Raw genomic sequence first — 18,989 nt, forward strand, 5'->3', positions numbered from 1 at the left:
CCAAAAATGGCACCACAGAAATGTACAGCATACTGCTATGTTGGGTGGCAGGTTAGTCGAAGGTTGCTTGACTGGCAACTGCAGTTTGCTCAACTGCTGGTTTGAGCCCCTGGTGGGCACATAGGGATGCTGTCATGCATCTGGAGAAAAGAAGTCAAATCCCTAAATGTAAAAAGGAATAATCTGCCATTGGGCCCTTGAGCAAGGTCCTAACCCCTGTTCTCTCTCACTTTATCGCTTGCAACTGTTCTCCCTGGCATTTCTCCCAGGGCATGCTTGAAAAAGAGAAACCTGTTCTCAATGGACCTCCCCGGGTTAAATAAAGGATTTTAAAAATGTCGGCCTAGCATTACTGCATTGCCTGTTCATGCTCATTGTGTACCCTCTACCATTGTATAAGCCAACTGCAGAAATACCTCGCGATTGTATTTCTTGCCAAATTGTGTTCGTCCATTTCCTCTATTCCCAACTTAAATGCAAGCACAATTGCACGCTATGGTTTTATTAGTTCATACTTTGATAAAATATGAGTGCATAAGAGCTGTTATGTAGGTATGACTAATTAAAATTTTCTGAATGTGGTAGGCCCAATTTTTCAGGACACGCAGGACTCCCAATCAGAAAAGTGAGCTCCCCTTTCCTGAAACTTTGAATGAAATCAGGCTTCCAGAAAGATTTATGTTCATTAGCGTTTGATGGCAGTAGTCGTAATATTGTGTTGTATTCAAAGCACTGCAAACACGGTCGACACGAGAGGCCTGGAAGCACAGAAGGCATCTCCACCAGGAAAACAGATTAAGACATTGAACTGATTCACACTACAGACACACAATCCATACAGCCACGGCATGAATGATTGTGCCATTGGTATTCATTAATTAGAGAGCGCTTTTACCTAATGCATGTATATATCAAGCTATTACTCACACTGATTAATTGAAATTAGCCTCAAGAGAAACTGCAATACAAAGGCTAATGCTGTACAAATTTGATTAATAGTTTAATGGATGTCTGCTTTACCAAAAAAAAAAGAAATTGCAAGATGATTCATTAGTATTCATGTTTTAAAAGGAAATATGCCATGCTTTGCATAGTAATGCACTATCCACTCTCCATTTATGTTGTGAATGTATGTGCTGGACCAGTGCTCTGATGCAGCTATTTTTGGGCTTAAGGACACACCTGTGGCATTGTCATGCATATTTCTATTGTCCTTTTCTTACAATAGGTGGCAAAATGCATGGGTGCATGCAGACAACAAAAAAAATATTAAAAAAAAAAACCTATTGATTTGCAATATATTCAGTCAAAAAACATGTGGGGTGATCTCTTTTTTTTTTTTCTTTAGAGATGTGTGTATATACATTCAGTGAGCACTTTATTAGGTCGATCTGTACACCAGTTTGTTAATACAAATATTTAATCAGCCAAACATGTGGCAGCAACTAAATGCATAAAAGCATGCAGACACGGTCAATTGGTTCAGCTGTTCTTCAGACCAAATGTCAGAATGGGGAGGAAATGTGATCTAAGTGACTTTGACCGTGGAATGATTGTTGGTGCCAGACAGGGTGGTTTGAGTATCTCAGCTACAGCTGATCTGGGGTTTTCACGTACAGCAGTCTCTAGAGTTAGCGGAGATGGGTGCAAAAAACAAAAACACATCCAATGCGTAATTCTGTGGGCAAAAATGCGCTGTTAATGAGAGAGGTCAGAGGAGAAGGGCCAGACTGGTCAAAGCTGACAGGATAACCACTCATTACAACAGTGGTACGCAGAAACACACAACTCGTCAAACCTCTAAGTGGTAGGCCACAGAAGCAGAATACCAATTAGCAACAACAACAAAAACCTAATAAACTGCTCAGTGAGTGTACTTTATTACATTAGTTACATTACATTAGCAGCATTTGGCAGACGCTCTTATCCAGAGCAACATACAGTTGACAATCCTCCCCTGGAGCAATGCAGGGTTAAGGGCCTTACTCAAGGGCCCAATGGCTGTGCGGATCTTATTGTGGCTACACCGGGATTAGAACCACCGACCTTGGGTGTCCCAGTCATTTACCTTAACCACTATGCTACAGGCTGCCACACATTTATCAGCCTCCTTTTTTTTTCTTTTTTTTTTTTTTAGTTCCCGCAGGAATTAAATTATACCCCATTTCAAAATCAAGGAAATGGCACCTTTTTTACTCCCGCTTCGGATAAAACTGCGTGTGATATCGTTAAGAAGGATTACGCCCGGCATCACTTTTGAATGTTCTACCAAATGAAAGCCAGTCCTGGGCTTAATAAGGCCGATTTTAGAGAAATGTAAACATTCCAATCAATAATGCAGCAGGTAACTACTCATAGTGAATGTTTTCATGAAACGTAGTGTGCCTAGTCAGTGTGCTTGGCGCACTGGCAAACTCAGACTGCTCGGTTGCATACTGTCGGCGGGGGGTACTGAAAATGTGTTTTATTTTTTGCTCAGCCCAGCAGTTAGATGGACCATTAGAAGTTCTCAGAAGGAGAGACGTGGTGCGAAACACATCATTCAAACAGAAGTGAGCACAGCCCAAGCTGCCGTGTGCCACTCGGTCAGAACTGGAGCTGCGCTTGAAGCAGCTTGTGTGACAGAAACCCTTTGCAGTATTTACACTTCCAGTCTGGGAAAGAGAGAAACGACCTCATGATTTGTTAGATCTGGTGGTTTGGTTTACTGAGACTCGGCTGCAAACCAAGAAAAACGAATCGAAGCAGCAATCCTTTATGCAGTCCTGTGCAAACAGGGCTACGGGAGGTGGGAGAGGGCCAATTCTGAGACTCACAGGAGTGTTGATAGAAAACATTGATCTGAAACCTTGGCTTGCTGCTGAGGGGTTCCTGCCCTGCTGTCTCTTCAGGTGAGTGTTTTTTGATCTTCTTGCGATGTGGACATGACTGCACAACACGCATAGAGGCATTAGTTTTGAAACTAGAGGAATCTGTCAATCATTTGGCTCACATTATCAACTCAGATCATGCCCCAGTAGATGTGCAAGTCATTTTCAGTATGGCATCCATTTTGTGGTTCTTGTTGGAACGTGGAATTCCAATAAGAAAAAAAAATCTATTAAATTGTGACAAATGAAACCCTACAGCAAGATATTTAGTTGTAGGAGATTTTGTGAAATTACCAATGAGGCATTTAGCATCCAGAATAGATGCAAACTGCATCCCGGAGTCTATCCATCAACTTCTTCTTACCCTGCCCTAGGGGCTAAGGCTAGGGAAGGGGGGGGTGTCTTGAGAATAACACGGCTTTTCTGCCCGGGGAAATCGCATGAAATGCATATTATAGGTGCGTGGGGAATGGGAATCAGTTACCTTACTTATTGAAGTGAGCGTGAAAGTTTTTATTTGAAAAAATCAACAATGCATGTCAGCATTTTGACAATAATCTGGACTTAAATGTTCAACAGAAAGTCTCGCGGGCATGTGCTCTGCTGGTATCTCTGGAGCAATTTCACTCTTTCGGCATTTAGAGACATCAGCAGCACAAGTGGGGTTGGATCGGAAAAGTACTGTATGAACTTCCGTTTTCTCCGATAAGTGACAAGGAGAAGGTGTCGTGTGTGTGCACTGCATGTGCTGGTATGGGTATGAGTAATAAAGAATGCTCACCTTACCACCTCCTAGTACAAATAATACAATCGCATCACTGGTAGGATGGCAAATGAACTGAAGGTATTCTCTTCTGTTTTCTTCCTACACTATTTGCATGCCCAGAAATGATACTGTAAATAAACAGTAAAACATGTTTTTTTTACTGTATGTAATATGAATTCCTCATAGTACACCGTAAAATGTCCATCATGAATTGATATTGAATTAATAGTTTACTTATTCGGTAAGAGTTGATTTAACACTGGACATAAATTTGTTCAGTGGTTTCAAGTGGCTAGTGGTGTGTCTCTGGTTTCAGAACCTCCACGAAAACACATCCTTTGACTGGTTTCTCTGGTGTGTGCTGCTACGCTTGACCAAACTTTAGACTTTACTAACCTCACATGTTTGTGGTATAGAGAATGAGAGAGCACATCCAGGAACCATCTCAGAGTTTGTGCTGTTAGCATAAAGAAGAGCCAAATGGACTTCTGACGTGTATGACGAGATGGCAGCAGCTGCAGACTCTAGCGGGCAGGATTTGTGCACTCTAATCCAGGAACACAATGTGCTAATAAGGCACAGACCCCTTCTCCACTCTACCTCTTTCCCTTTACCAGTTCAGTTGGCACTCTCTCTTACACAACACATTTTTACTGACCATCCTTTAATTAAGCAGAATATCTCTTCTGCAATAATAGTACCTAAAGAGTCAGAAAACATTTTTTTTTTTGAAAATGGCCCCTTAAAAAACATATTAATGTTTTTAGGGACAGACATCCACAAACAAATAAATAAAATTTCACAAGTAAAATTGAAACGTACTGAGAGGCTGTCTGCGCCAGTACTGCAGTCCTTGCTCCTGTCAGTTCTGCTTCTGTATAGCATAGCCAGATGGCCATTTGCACCATTTTAGGTTTCCAATAGATTTAGGTCTCCCATAGATTTTCTCCTAAAATAGCACCCATATTAAACTGGGAAGAATATTCCATAGTGGAAGCCAGGCTGAAGATTTCAAGATTAATTCCACTACATTACTCTACCTCTAAAATAGGCCACATCCTACTGGGCTGGAATAATGTTCTGTCAGAGGGTTTTCCATTAGAAACGTAAGTTGCATAACCAGAACAAAAGGAATTGAACATACCGATAAATAAATAATCGTGTTTCTTGCTTACCCATTCTCAGAAAATTGATCTGTTTTTCCCCCACAAAGAGAATCAGAGACTCTGAAGCCCTTTGCAGGCTGCAGAGTGATAGAGAGGGGCGGCCTGTAGTGTAGTGGGTAAGGTACATGGCAAGGTCAGTGGTTCTAATCCCGGTGTAGCCACAATAAGATCCGCATAGCCATTGGGCCCTTGAGCAAGGCTTAATCCTGCATTGCTCCAGGGGTGGATTGCTTCCTGCTTAGTCTAATCAACTGTACGTTGCTCTGGATAAGAGCGTCTGCCAAATTCCATTAATGTAATGTAATGCAGTGGCTGGCACCGGTATGGAACCTGCTGATGACCGCACAGTTCTCACCCACAACATGGGGTGTGCTGGGGGGTCCTCCCTCCACCATTTTGAGCTGTGGTGCACTATAGGGCATTCGCTTACTCAAGATAAATGACTCAGAATCTTAGGGCTATGCACCCATCTTATATCCTCTAGAAGAGGGCTATACACCCATCTCATATCCTCTAGAACAGGGCTATGCACCCATCTCATATCCTCTAGAACAGGGCTATGCACCCATCTCATATCCTCTAGAACAGGGCTATGCACCCATCTCATATCCTCTAGAACAGGGCTATGCACCCATCTCATATCCTCTAGAACAGGGCTATGCACCCATCTCATATCCTCTAGAACAGGGCTATGCACCCATCTTATATCCTCTAGAACAGGGCTATGCACCCATCTCATATCCTCTAGAACAGGGCTATGCACCCATCTCATATCCTCTAGAACAGAGCTATGCACCCATCACGTATCCTCTAGAACAGGGCTATGCACCCATCTCATATGCTCTAGAACAGGCCTATACACCCATCTCATATCCTCTAGAACAGGGCTATGCACCCATGTCATATGCTCTAGAACAGAGTTATGCACCCATCTCATATCCTCTAGAACAGGGCTATGCACCCATCTCATATCCTTTAGAACAGGGCTATGCACCCATCTCATATCCTCTAGAACAGGGCCATGCACCCATCTCATATCCTCTAGAACAGAGCTATGCACCCGGTTGCTCAGTGGTTCAGTGTAGCCCAGCATAGACATAGCCCTTTGATCACTGAAAATACATGTATTATTCAGAAGCATCAAAGGACAAGGTCTGTTTATGCATAGTGACATCAAACGTCACACACAAATAACAGAATGATAATAAACCACTATTCATTGAAAGGTAATCTGCTTTTTCATGCCTGTAAAGTACATACTATTCATACATTGTTTCATTAACGGCATGTGAAAATTAACAGGATGCAAAAAAGATTGTATGAAAAAGATCTGAAGCGCAGGAAGGAGCAGCTTAAGAATGATGCCCTGGATGCTTCTCTCCCAGTGCTGTAGATGCCAGCTCCCAGCCTTGGGCCTTCACATCAAAGAAACTCTTAATGCGTCCATGGTACACTGCCTGGGATTGTCGCAGACGTGGAGTGCTTGTAAGAAACAAGCTGACACACTTTCTAAGAAGTGTTCTGAAGTCGACGGCTTGGTTTTCCCCGCATTAGCTGCACTTCAGCCAACGCAATTAAAGCCTATTTACCTTCTGTTCGGTTCCAGAGCAGTGAGCTCACAAGCACCTTGAGACACATTACATCGCAGGAACATAGACAATGCATACTGTGTGCCACTGCTCAGGCTGCGGGCTGTTTTCTCCTCTGGGTTAATGAGATCATTTCAATGTTTCATACAGAAGCCTCTGGCTAAATCTGCCCCGTTTATAAACTATGGGATTGTGGGGGCCGATACGCCCTCCTTAGATTTTTGGGATCCTAGGCCCCAGCTAAATTGCTTCTGCATGTACACTGAGACAATGGCACGGAACATTTGCACTAAAAACAATTCCTCATCCTTGGTCCACAAACAACACCTACAGGCAAGTCATCACAGCTCAGTGGTTACTGTTCCATACCTGCAAATTGTTTTTACTGACACTATCATTCATAAGGGACAGGAGTAATTAATGTAATAAACAACAGTGGCATGATAAATTGGTGGTGAAACCGCATAATTAGTGACAAACCTGCCTTCTGACCTCTTGAATCACTGGCCAGTACCTGTCAATGGTACAGTGAACTGCCCTGGTTTGTCAAAAACCTTTTTGAATTAAATCTATAATTGTTTTGGAAGGCCATAATATAATACAGACACACAGGTATGCACAAATTCACGCACCTTCAAGTACACACCAGATCCTCTGTACTGATACACAGCCATGGACACTGCCCTCACAGAGTACCCCAAGAGTTAAGAATTCCTTGCCAGTCTAAAGACCACGGTTTCGTCATGGAATTAATCACACTATTGTTCTGGCCCTACTGGGTGACATCATCTTCAGCAGATGATGATTACAATCTCAGTCTTATTACCTTATTATTATAAGGTCTACTGCCCAGGGCCCAGCCAGCCAGTCCGTGCAAAGCCAGTTAATATTTTCACCATGGACCTGACTTCAGAGTTAGTGAGTTAAACTCACAGAACCATACATGCAGACAGTGTCCAGTGCAAATTAGGATTCCCTCTTTAGAGTAGGGGAAAAAAACTACACTTGAATTAGATCTTTTTGTGTGCTGTTTAGCACTGGAGGGTAGTCGGCTGCCCCTCTCCCTTGCCCCGGTCCACGCAGGCGTTCCTGACACACGTCGGCAGATGTTAAATCTGTGGGAGAGTGGAGAGCATAGGAATGCCACACATAAAGAACAAAGCAAATTATTCCACTGGCAAATAAGTACTGGGGACAAAGTGTGCTGCATTTTGAGGCTCTTTAAATTGAATGCGGTTCAGTTCACGATGGCTGGGTAAAGTGGGTTATGTGACCTTGTAATTTGCACATTAAAGTTGAAAGATAAATCTGTGATTGACAGCTGGGAGGCATGCTGGCTGGCCAAGACCCAGCAATCTATATTATGAGGCTGGCTCACTCTGTCCTTCTCTTATTCAGTATGTTTTGTTGGCATGAATATATGTATATTGCAATGTATTGCCAAAGCAAATAATTGCTTCCAAAATAACATTACCAACTGCAGTAATAATAATTGGATAACCAATCTTGATACTGATTAATTAACATATATTATATGTTATATATAATTTTGGGACATTTGTTATCTAGATCCGCTAAGAGAGAGTAGTGAGCAGTTAGTATTGAGTATTGTGCCTGAGCTGTGAACAATATCTGTGCCATTACTGGCTCATTCCCTAAAGTATTGATGCAAATCAAGTAACCACACAGCCATGGCTTTTATCGAGCCCAGTTAGTGACGCTACAAAAGCACAAGACAAAGACACGTGAAAACAATCTCGGAGAGAAATATAAACGTCACGTTTGCCTTGGCGATGTGGGTCACTACTCCACCGGGTCCAGCGACATCAACAGCACTGACATTATGTGGGATCAACCACTAGAGTGGTGGGTCTTTGTTAAAAGGCAGCCATAAGCCTGTCAGTTTTCTTCAGTAACAATAGTTGGCTCTGCAGCAAACACACAGCACTACTAGACCACTGTGTGAGTGGATGGTGCAAGATTCCAGCATCTACACTGTGAGCAATTTATTAGTTAGAGCTACACCAGGTTGTTAATGCAAATATTGAATCTGGAAATCATGTGGCAGTTCTTCAGACCAAATGTCAGAATGGGGGAAAATGTAATCTAAGTGACTTTGACCGTGGAGTATCTCAGAAACTACTGATCATCTGTGATTTACACGCACAACAGTGTCTAGAATTTGCAGAGAATGGTGCAAAAAACACAAAAACATCCAGTGAGCAGGTCTTTGGGCAAAAACGCATTGTTCATGAGAGAGGACACAGAAGAAGGGCCAGACTGCTTGAATAACCACGCATATAACCACGCATTACAACAGTGGTATACAGAAGAGAATAATTGAACACACAACATGTTAAACCTCTAAGTAGAAAGCAGCAGCAGAAGACCTATAATTCTAAGAAATAAGTCTAATAAATAGGCAATAAAAATTCTCACTCAGTGTATATCAGTCACATGTTGATATTCCTGGAATGATAAAAACATGTACAATGATTTCACTGCCTAGTTAGGTACTCTTGGAAAAGATTAACTGTGTGGTTGCGGAGCATGCGGTATTTAAGCATGCAGTATATCACCATTATGCTTTAATTTAGACTTTTTCTTTTTGAATGCTGAAAAAAAGAAAGGCATGTGGACATTCATCCAGCTCATGAAATGTTAAACTGCCATGTTGTTAAACAGCTGGCTGTTCTCCCGTGACCCAGGCCAAGTAAGAGCGATGCAGGCGGAGATTAGTGCTGCATGCTAAAACCGGTCATTTATCTCATTTCCAAGATCAATTTCTGCTCTGTTCCCAGTGGCAATGCGGTCAATGCAGAACACGTCCTGCTGTAGTGGCTAGATTCTGCATTAGGGAGAGGGTAAATGTCAGAACTCCATTTTGAGCACGTCGGAGGATCGTTCCGTGCAATATAGCCGGCGATCGCGTGCGGCACTTATTCAAATATTTACCGACTGCTTTCAGAAGCGCCTTCCCCTTGGAAAATCAGGCATTAATGCATTTGCAAGAGAAACAGCCTCACTGGTAATTAAGCGTACACCTTCAGGGAGATTGTATTTCTCTCATGATGTAATACCACGGCATTCTCCTTAATACTTACCTGAGAGACGGTGGGATTATACAAAATGAACTGCAACACGAAGAGCGGAAAGTACCAGGGAATAAAAGCGGATACACGTTTGTCTCGCATTCGATTTCTGATCTCAAATCCCAGAGCCCTCAGAATCATCCTAACTCACCACCCCCTTGCGGCACCCCTGAACACAAATAGTACATTTCACTCATTCTTACCTCACTCATACCATTCTTCTGGAGGGTTTTGTACCTATATAGAGCTACACAGTATTATTATTCGTGGAAAAAATGTCATTGCATGTTTTTTTTTTCTTTTAATGATATGAAATCTTCAAACGTTTTTCTCCACACCTGCTGCAGGCTCCTTAATTACAGTATGGTCTCCCAGGACCATGTTTTGAGTGAAAAGCTGCAGTGAATGTAGAGTATTAAAGCCTGGTGCGGCTCTTTGATCCCTTCATGGTTGTGCAAACATCACATACAGTGCATCCCATTTCCAGATCAGGTTTGAACACAAAGGATGCATCATTACACTTAAGCGCACAAAACTCGCACTATCACTAGAACATACAATTTAACCTTAGATAATTTTCAGCGTCCTCTTTTTTTAAGCTCTCACTCAAACAACAAGGATCAGACAACTTTCTACCTTACCAAATACTAAATCTAAAAGTGCTGCATTTCAACGCGTTTATATCCAGCCTAATTCTTCAAATTTGAGACAACAGTCTTATTTATTACAGTGCTGACTCCAGATTGCCCCTCGCCAACTGAAAGAGTTTTATATCTTTAATTTCCCTTTGGACCTCATGGCACAAGAGGCCGGGGCTGAGCTCATAAGGAGGGGACCGAGGGGCGAAACGGAGGCCCACAGCGGACCCGTAACGGGCGGGCAGAACAAAGGACCCAATATTCCCCGCTCAGCGCCGCAGGCTAACATCGCCGTGGCGACTGGACGCCGGCGCCCAGGACTCCTTCAAGGGCTGAAAGGCTCAGTGTTCGGCTGTTCTGGAAAGGCCTTTAGCTGCTCCCCCATCAGCACTGCCTGACGATGCCACCCCAAACTCAGCGGTGGAGTAAAGCCCCTTTCCAGCTGATTCATGAGCCTCGGGGCACCTGAATGAGCTCCTTATAACGGCAGCCGATCAAGCCCCCTCTGGGCAGCCCATACTGCAGGCTACGTACAGTACAGTAAGCAGGTCAGAGTGAGTCAACTGAACAGCCTGAACTCTGATAGCACGAATGAAACAATAAAACCATTATGCAGCCATTTAAATTACAGGAGTCTTCTTATTCATATTTCTATTTCCTATCAAAATATTTAGTGCACAGTATATATTTTAAGGGTTATATTTTAGAAGAAGCGTGTGTGTGTGGCTGTGTGTAAGATAAGCCTTTGTGTTGATATGTATGGGTAAACAATAGGCAACTGTATTATATGGTTGAATTGTATGAGTCAAAAGTGGAATAATACAAACAGGCCATATGGTACATGTATATACCCCTTTTTGCATTAAATTACAGTCACTTAGCAGATGCTCTTATCCAGAGCAACATACTGTACAGAAGTGGAGAACGTCAGTGTAAATCTGATAAAAAATTATGGTAATCTGATTATAAATGGTGCCTGGTGCTTGACTTTAAGTAAAGGGTTACCTTCCTCTTGTGCCTCCACACAGCGTTGGTTACATGACTGCTCGAGAGGATGGCAAACTGCACAGATGCAGCATAACATGGAATCATCTGGTGCAAAAAAAGGGCACCTGACAGGCTTTCTAATGCCTGATAGCAGCAGCTTATTCTGGATAAAAGCAGGAAATGTTATTTTGGCCTGTGCATTTCTTAACATAATGACTCCTTTATGCACTCTGTCTAACTACACCTGCTATAGGTGCACTCTCCTCTCTTTTCAAAATAGTCACGTGAAAATAAAATTGAAGCATACCTTGGCAATGCCAGGTATAGATGGTGTCTGAAAATGTCACATTTTGTGGTAATAAGTCAACTGAACTGGGGATCAAATTCAATGTGCAAGATCCTCTTCTTCCATGGGGCCATTTAAATAATCTGAATCTGTGGAGGGAACAGAGGGGTGTAGTGTGGATATATTTGTGTATATTCATGTTTTATATATTTAATTTAGTATAACCTGAACCAGACATGTATTGCAGAACATATATTACATGAATTTAGCAGGCATTCTAACCCAAAGCATCTTAAAATACAAAGAGCATGAAGTGATTAACAACACTGTATTATATCCTATCCATTATATAAAGAATATTTTCAGATGGACGCCTCAATTAACTGTGTTGTGATAGTGAAACAAGCATAATTTACTTGAAGTTGTTCAACCATGGAACTCCAAAAATGTTCAGAAGAAAGTAGGCGCTAATGCTTCATGATGTTTCAGAGATCTAAAATCCCAGTAATCTGCAGACTCTTCTGAAAGGGCTGACTGCTTCAGTTCCTTGTTTTGTTTAATCTTTTTTTATTTTGTGGAAATATAACTGTATCAGGTTCTGTTTGAATTGTAACTCTCAACTGGAGTAGGGTGTCTCAAGTCATTCTATATGAGATCATTTGCCACATAATCAGGTTCAAAGACAATAAGTACTATAGTTTTCCAGCTCCACTGTAGAGCCGCATACCCAAAGAAGTGCCAATCATATTTAAGCTTCAGAAATATTAATTTACAAATGTAGCTTAAGAAATGTAGCCATATGAAACTAAATGCATAATTCAAATGGAGATTTGCCTTTGAATGACAGGGCATTCAACGCTTTAAGCCATTGGCCTACATCAACAATACCAAGTAATTCAGTTCATATTTCAAAATATTATGATCTCCTTTAAGGATTTGCTTTTTGAAATAACACTAACACAATACAACATAATACTTTTCTCCCATGAATGAGAAAAAACAGTAAAATGTGCCGTTGGCTTCAAGCCGATACTTCCTTCCGCTTTAAAACAAAGGTTGAAAATAGACATGAAAACCGCTCTCTTGGACGAGCCTCTGTCCCGAAGGTGTTTGAAACACACTCTTTCCAAACCCTGCCATTTTCTGTCATGGATAGCCATGCATAGTTGTAAATAATCTTTTAATTATAAAGAAAAAAACTATCCCCAACCACCCAACGCACCCACCCACCATTTACTTGAGGGCATTGCAGGTGTTTCTTAAGGTAACTCCATATGGAACAATAGTGCCCTCCTTTCAACTGCAGAAGTCCAAGCCTCTCACAAAGACCTTTACCTATGCCGTCTATACACCTCAAATTTCATCTGAGCCCCTATAATACACTTTAACCACCAGTGTTTCTAATAATGAACTAATATTAACTATTTAATGACACTCAACTGCCAAACCTTTTAAAAGGTTGTATTCCTCTTTGAATAAAATAAAAATAAGAACATTGTACTGTACATTCAATACACTCAGTGTGCACTTTATTAGGTATTTATTACACTTATTTTTAAGACTCAGTATTGGTGTTCTGCTGTTGTAGCCTATCCACTTAGAGGTTTGACACATTGTGCGTTCAGAGATGCTCTTCTGCATACCACTGTTGTAATGTGTGGTTATTTGCATTACGTAACAATATATACAATGCCAAATGATACAAGCTGACACTTGTGCAACAGGAGAACAACAACAATTATTACATATAGAAGACATTTTACTTTACTGGATTGAGAATTTTAATGGTTTGAATATTGTCCATATTATTTATGCAGTACGCCTATCTGTCTCTGCAAAAACTGAAAGACTGTGCAGTAGAAGTCATGGAAAGGGTACCATTTGCCCTATGCTCTCCAACAGAGATGAATAATGTGTAATACATTGCACCACGGGCTAATAAATAATGCCTTTAATACAAATTAAGATTGACGCATTCTGAATCCATCAAATTCAGCTAGTTTGAGAGGAACCTTTCAGACATCCCAAGCGTAACTGCGTGACCTTCATTTCAAACCTCAAATTGAAACTCATATTTTCTTTAAGAAAACGGCTTTATGGAATTCGGTTTTGGCGAACTCTGGATAGACTTCTTACCACACATTATTTTTCCACAGACATCATAATAGGAGCACAGCTTTTATAACTTAAAGTACAAAGTATTAACACATATATTACTTTAGCTTGCGCTCTTAAATTAGTGTTGCCAGCAGAGTGCATTTAAGAATGCATTCATGACTGTGCAAACTGAGATCATAAAGTGCCTGATGCAAATTATAAATGCAATTTAACACGCCTACCATTGTTTTTTTTAAATTAAAAATATGCAGTTAAAACAATCAAGCTGATGAATCTGGATTCACAAGCTTACAATATTGGTAGTGACTTTTAAAATACATATATGGAGCTAAAATATTAATATTCTGCTGACAGTATTTTGATGTTAACTTAGATTTATCATAATATAGGCTGTATAAACTAGCCGCATCCATGAACATTGAGTGTCTTTGTCTCGATAAGGGCATCATTCATGTAATGCAAACAATGATGCAGTAGACTCAATCAGAAATGATCACCAACACAGCAAGTCATTCAACATCAATCAGGCTACGTGAAAAAAATATCGCAAGGCAGTTCCATTATAATTACAGTGATTTCGGAGATTTTGACCAAACTGACAAACACCCACCTTCGATTTAATACAGCAGTTGCTGTGGTAGCCTTTAGTATGGAAGTGCCATCGTTAAGTTTTCTGTGAAGTGAGCAATTTTAGCTACTGTTGCTATGCATTATAGTATTAACCTAAGATTAGTTATTCGTCTCATCATTACTATTATTATTATTATTATTATTATTATTATTATTATTGTTGTTGTGTTTGTTGTTATGATTATTATTATTATTATTATTATTAATGCTGTTGTTCACGTGTTACGGCGAATGTCTTGATTCTACTTGATTCCACATAAAGTAGCTCATTGTCACAAAATGACACCGAGGCTACATCACGTCTTATTTCATACACAATAATTAAGATGTCATTGTAACATTCGGTCTCCATTATACTCCGTATGTAGGCTACAGTTAGGCGGACACGATAGACAGAGGCATGAAGTTAACGTTGGTTTCAAGCTAGCTTTATATACAGCAACAGCTATCACTTCTAATTCATTATTCTTTTCGACACAAAGCAATCTGTTTTAAATAACAATTACTATGTTGTTTTCCATTTATGCGAGTCATCAGTGAAAGCGAAATCATTCATCGTATCATACTCTTCCTTTATATTTCCAGTATCTGTGCTACCACTGTATTTACAATATTTCGACTCGTGATTCTGTGCTTCAAGAGAAAGCCAAAGGCTGAAATTTGTTATTGGGCTCATTCTAATGTATTGTGTTCATTCTTCTTAACATTGGTCGCCAGCTTGCAACAACACACACCACCGCAGTGGATAGTGCTACGGGTGGGCAAAGAGAACACTGCGTCTCTATTTATACCGCTTATTATGCCGTTTAAAGACACGCTTTAAAAACAACGAAAGCGTATAAACTTACCTCTGCGCCAGATTGTTTAATCCTGAAATATGTCTCGTCTCCGCGCTGCTATGTCTTCATACAGTGGATGATAAGACAATCAAACACGTTGTGAACTTGGTAGTTTCACGTTCAGGATGCAGAATCCCTTTTCTGAACCAGCACGACGAACAGTCACTGAAGCTGACTGGTTAGGGGGCCGTCTCAGTCTGCCCATCCTCTTTAAAAAACGAATCACATTTACAGTAGCATAAAGAGGAAGACAATCCCCGAAAAACTTACCAGCAGGGGGGTTTAGATGTTAGCTATTGTATAATATTGGTGACTCAAGATGAAATATTTCAGATTAAATTAAAAGGTGCTGAGATCAAGTAGACTCGTTTAAAAAAAAAAAAAAAAAAAAAAAATATATATATATATATATATATATATATATATATATATATATTTCGAATAGCCTACGACACTACTACATATGTTTTACACATATTTATGTACCAAAATACCAATATTACTGCCAATACAAATAGCATTTTAAGCACAGACCCTTCATCTAAAACTGCATGATTTTATTATGGAAAATTGTGTTTGGTTATAGTCTGGATTTGACTTTCACGCTTGGATGTGTTGCCATCTACCGGTACAAACTAGGAACAATGGCCTACACTGTTTTGCAATGCCGTCAACCAAGCGTCTTACAGTAATGTGTTGTCTTGGATTAAATCGGTTTACGTAGGCTACACTTCTCTGTCAAATGTAACAAGAGTGTAAACCAACTTTGACATTTCAGTGATTATTTGAAGTAAGCAACCTGTGTGCTAGGTCCGTACATTCAAAGCATGGAAATCGCCAATTTTGGTGAAAGCCAACGTGCAGTAACCAAGTACGTAGGTCTACAGTAGCCAGCTGTGTGTGTGCCTACATGTGTCTACTTTCGGTTGCAGCAAAATTTAATTGTGTGTCCTGGAAAAAATACATGATATTTAATTGCATGCATTATTAGACTCCATTGAGTCCATGAATGTAATCTACTGCTCTACACCGATTCAATGGTAAATGGTGTATGTCACTTGATTTGTCATGGTAGTATCACATGCTACATAACAGTGTACAGTATGTGACATAACACAACGTATGTGATATGTCACGTACTGTATATAACTAAATATAACTATTTCCAGTCGCAGTATATTCATATATTCATACAGTCATGCAGCATATACTGTATATTCACTATTTCCAGTGTCTATCCCCAGACACGTGCATCAAGGTTGTGCATTATATAAGAGTCCTGCCTGCTTATAGCAGTACTAAACATTACAATTGACTTCAGCATTTGTGAATGTTTATGCAATGCTTATAAATATACTATGTACTGCTTATACATCTCTTACAAAGGACCATTCATAGTGGCAGTTTGTCTGCCACACAATGGGCAAAATCAATTTCATAGCAATTTGTGTAGGAGAGAATTCATGAGATCTATGACTGTGGTCTCCATAACAACTGCAATATTAATTTATGAAGGTGGGATATGTCCATGCATGGAAACATTTTTAAATAAATAAAAAAAGTGTACAAATTATATAAACAATTCAGAATGTTCAATCAATTTAACCTACATGCACACTGAAACACTTTGTACATTGTGTGGGTCTCTTGTTTAATCTGAACTACTCTACTGTTATGAGGGGTTTGAGGGAAGGGTGGTTTTAATAATGGGCTATATCATTAATCTCGGCAAATTTCTGCATTTTAGTTTTAAGGGTACAGTCAGATCCTGTCACAGACTGTAATTTGATGCATTGCAATTACCTCCCTAGTGTGCAACATTTGTATTAGTGCTACTGGCCCTAATTGAAATGGCCCATATAGGTGCAGTAGAAAATAAAACTATTGCAATAAAATCATGTGGAGGAAAATGGTTGTTGCTGATGTTTGCATTTCACTGCGGTGAGATTGCATCCCTATCCAGGAGAGCTTGGTGACCGTGTCGTTTTTCAGGTAGTAGTCCAGCTTGTGCCCTTGTTGCTGAGCTGGGTGAACTTTGTCTTTGAGCTGCGGAATATTGTGCTCCCAAGCTGTTTTAGGGATTAGATCTGTGCTTCGACACTCTGATTCAGCAGAACAGCCCCCCGACCCCCCCACCCCACATTTGGCAATTGAGCCAAAAGTCCTTGATTTCTGTGCTTGTGCCATTAGCATGGTACCTGTAATCGTTATATTGGTATACACCCAGTGCACACTTTATTAGGTATTTATTAGACTTATTTTTTAGACTTGTACTGCTGTAGCCTATCCACTTAGAGTTATGATGCGTTGTGTGTTCAGAGATGCTCTTCAGCATACCATTGTTGTAATGTGTGGTTATTTCTGTTACTCTCACCTTCCTGTCAGCTTTGATCAGTCTGGTTGATCGCTGATGCTCCTGACCTGTATCTTCATGATTGTATGCAATACTGCTGCCACACTATTGACTAATGAGGTAATTGCATGAATAAGTAGGCGTAATAAAGTGAAAATTTCCCTAATAAAGTGCTTGGTGAGTGTATGTTGCTGTTTTAACATGCAGCCAAAAGACCTATATTCCTGTTCACAGAAATGCACATTTGCACATTTGTATATTTTCTGTAATTAGCCTAGGTGTTGTTAACCCTCTGCCGGGATAATGTGCACATCACAGTGCTTCAGAGATGTATATTTAGTAGGGCCCACAAGTAGGGTGATGGATAAACGGCACGCATGCATGGCATGAATAGCTTGATGAGATCACCTTGTTTATTGTTTCACATGGCCATACGTGACTATGACTGTGTTACTTTTTGTCTTGAGATCCTTTATTTCTTTTCCCAAGAGATTATTTAACACAGCAGTAATCTAAAACATCTTCTTTATTTGAGCAAAAATGGATTTCAGCTAAGTGTACCTATTAAGCCACATCTAATCTTAAACAATTTACTTACACACAAATACACACACATGCACAGAATGCAAGTCTGTAAGTATTAGACAGTAAAGTTTTTTTGTTTTGGCTCTGTATACCTTTTTCAACTGTGTCAAAAACTAAAACAAAGAGAAGACCAGCATAACCTCAGAGGGTTCACTGCAAGATGCAAATCTCCTGTAAGCCTCAAGAACAGAATGCCTGGTTAGAATTAGCTATGAAGTACATTTAACCTTATGAGACCCAGGTGAAAGAGAAAGTTTAACTATTAAACATTTTTTGACATTCAAAATATATATTTTATTGAATATTAATTGAATGTCCTTTATGTTCAGAGAAATACTGTATACAGTAGAACAAACTCTTACGGACAAATGAGCTTTAACCTGTACCAAAGTGATAAAAAGAGAAATGTGTGGGCACAGGAACTGCTCATGTTCCAAGACACCCCCCGTCTTTGAAACAAGGTAGAAATTGACAGCTACGTATTATGTAATCGCCTTTCTCAATTAACCATCGCCAGCCAGTGACAGACCGGCTCCCCCTCTGAGTGCTGTGCTCATGGTTTCTTATATGTGTAGGTCAGTGCTGTGTGTCAGCGTCCTTTCTGAGTTGGGAAGGACATTTAACTCTAAAACTCAATCGCCTCTCAGGCAAAAATTTGAGTGACTGCTCATTTGTCATGTAAATGACCACTTCTGCTTTGAGACCAATGACTTTTTGTTGCATATTCACACATTCTTGTTTGTTTAAATAAATAGACATTTAACAATCAGCTGCTGTCAGGCTAAATGAGCCTGTGGGCAATAAACTAGTGTTATAAACAAGCGTTTTGGAAGTTTCTTTCTTGAAAAATTAACATTAAAAATTAATGTATGTCAATTATTTATTAACAAAGCATAAAATACTGAAGCAGTTCAATTGCACCAATTCCAATTCCAATGTTTGAAAGACAAATCAACATACAAGAACATTTTTATGCATTTGCACGGTCCTGCTTCATATTTTATTCATTTTCTACCAACCTTGATGCAGCAGATATTTTTAGACTCACAAAAGTGTTTTATTTTCTCACG

The 18,989-nt window shown here is 40.1% G+C and overlaps 1 protein-coding gene across 1 annotated transcript in view; it reads right to left on the minus strand.

Annotated features, from left to right (window-relative positions):
- The window catches only part of mgat5 (alpha-1,6-mannosylglycoprotein 6-beta-N-acetylglucosaminyltransferase), a 110,753-nt gene extending 95,689 nt beyond the window's left edge, over positions 1–15,064 (minus strand). The window contains exon 1 of the mRNA XM_061226780.1: positions 14,991–15,064. The gene's annotated coding sequence lies outside the window, so the exon portion shown is untranslated. The remainder of the gene's footprint in view (positions 1–14,990) is intronic.
- Between the last annotated feature and the right edge of the window lie 3,925 nt (positions 15,065–18,989).

Source organism: Conger conger, chromosome 17, assembly GCF_963514075.1.
Source record: "Conger conger chromosome 17, fConCon1.1, whole genome shotgun sequence".
Lineage (NCBI taxonomy): Eukaryota > Metazoa > Chordata > Actinopteri > Anguilliformes > Congridae > Conger > Conger conger.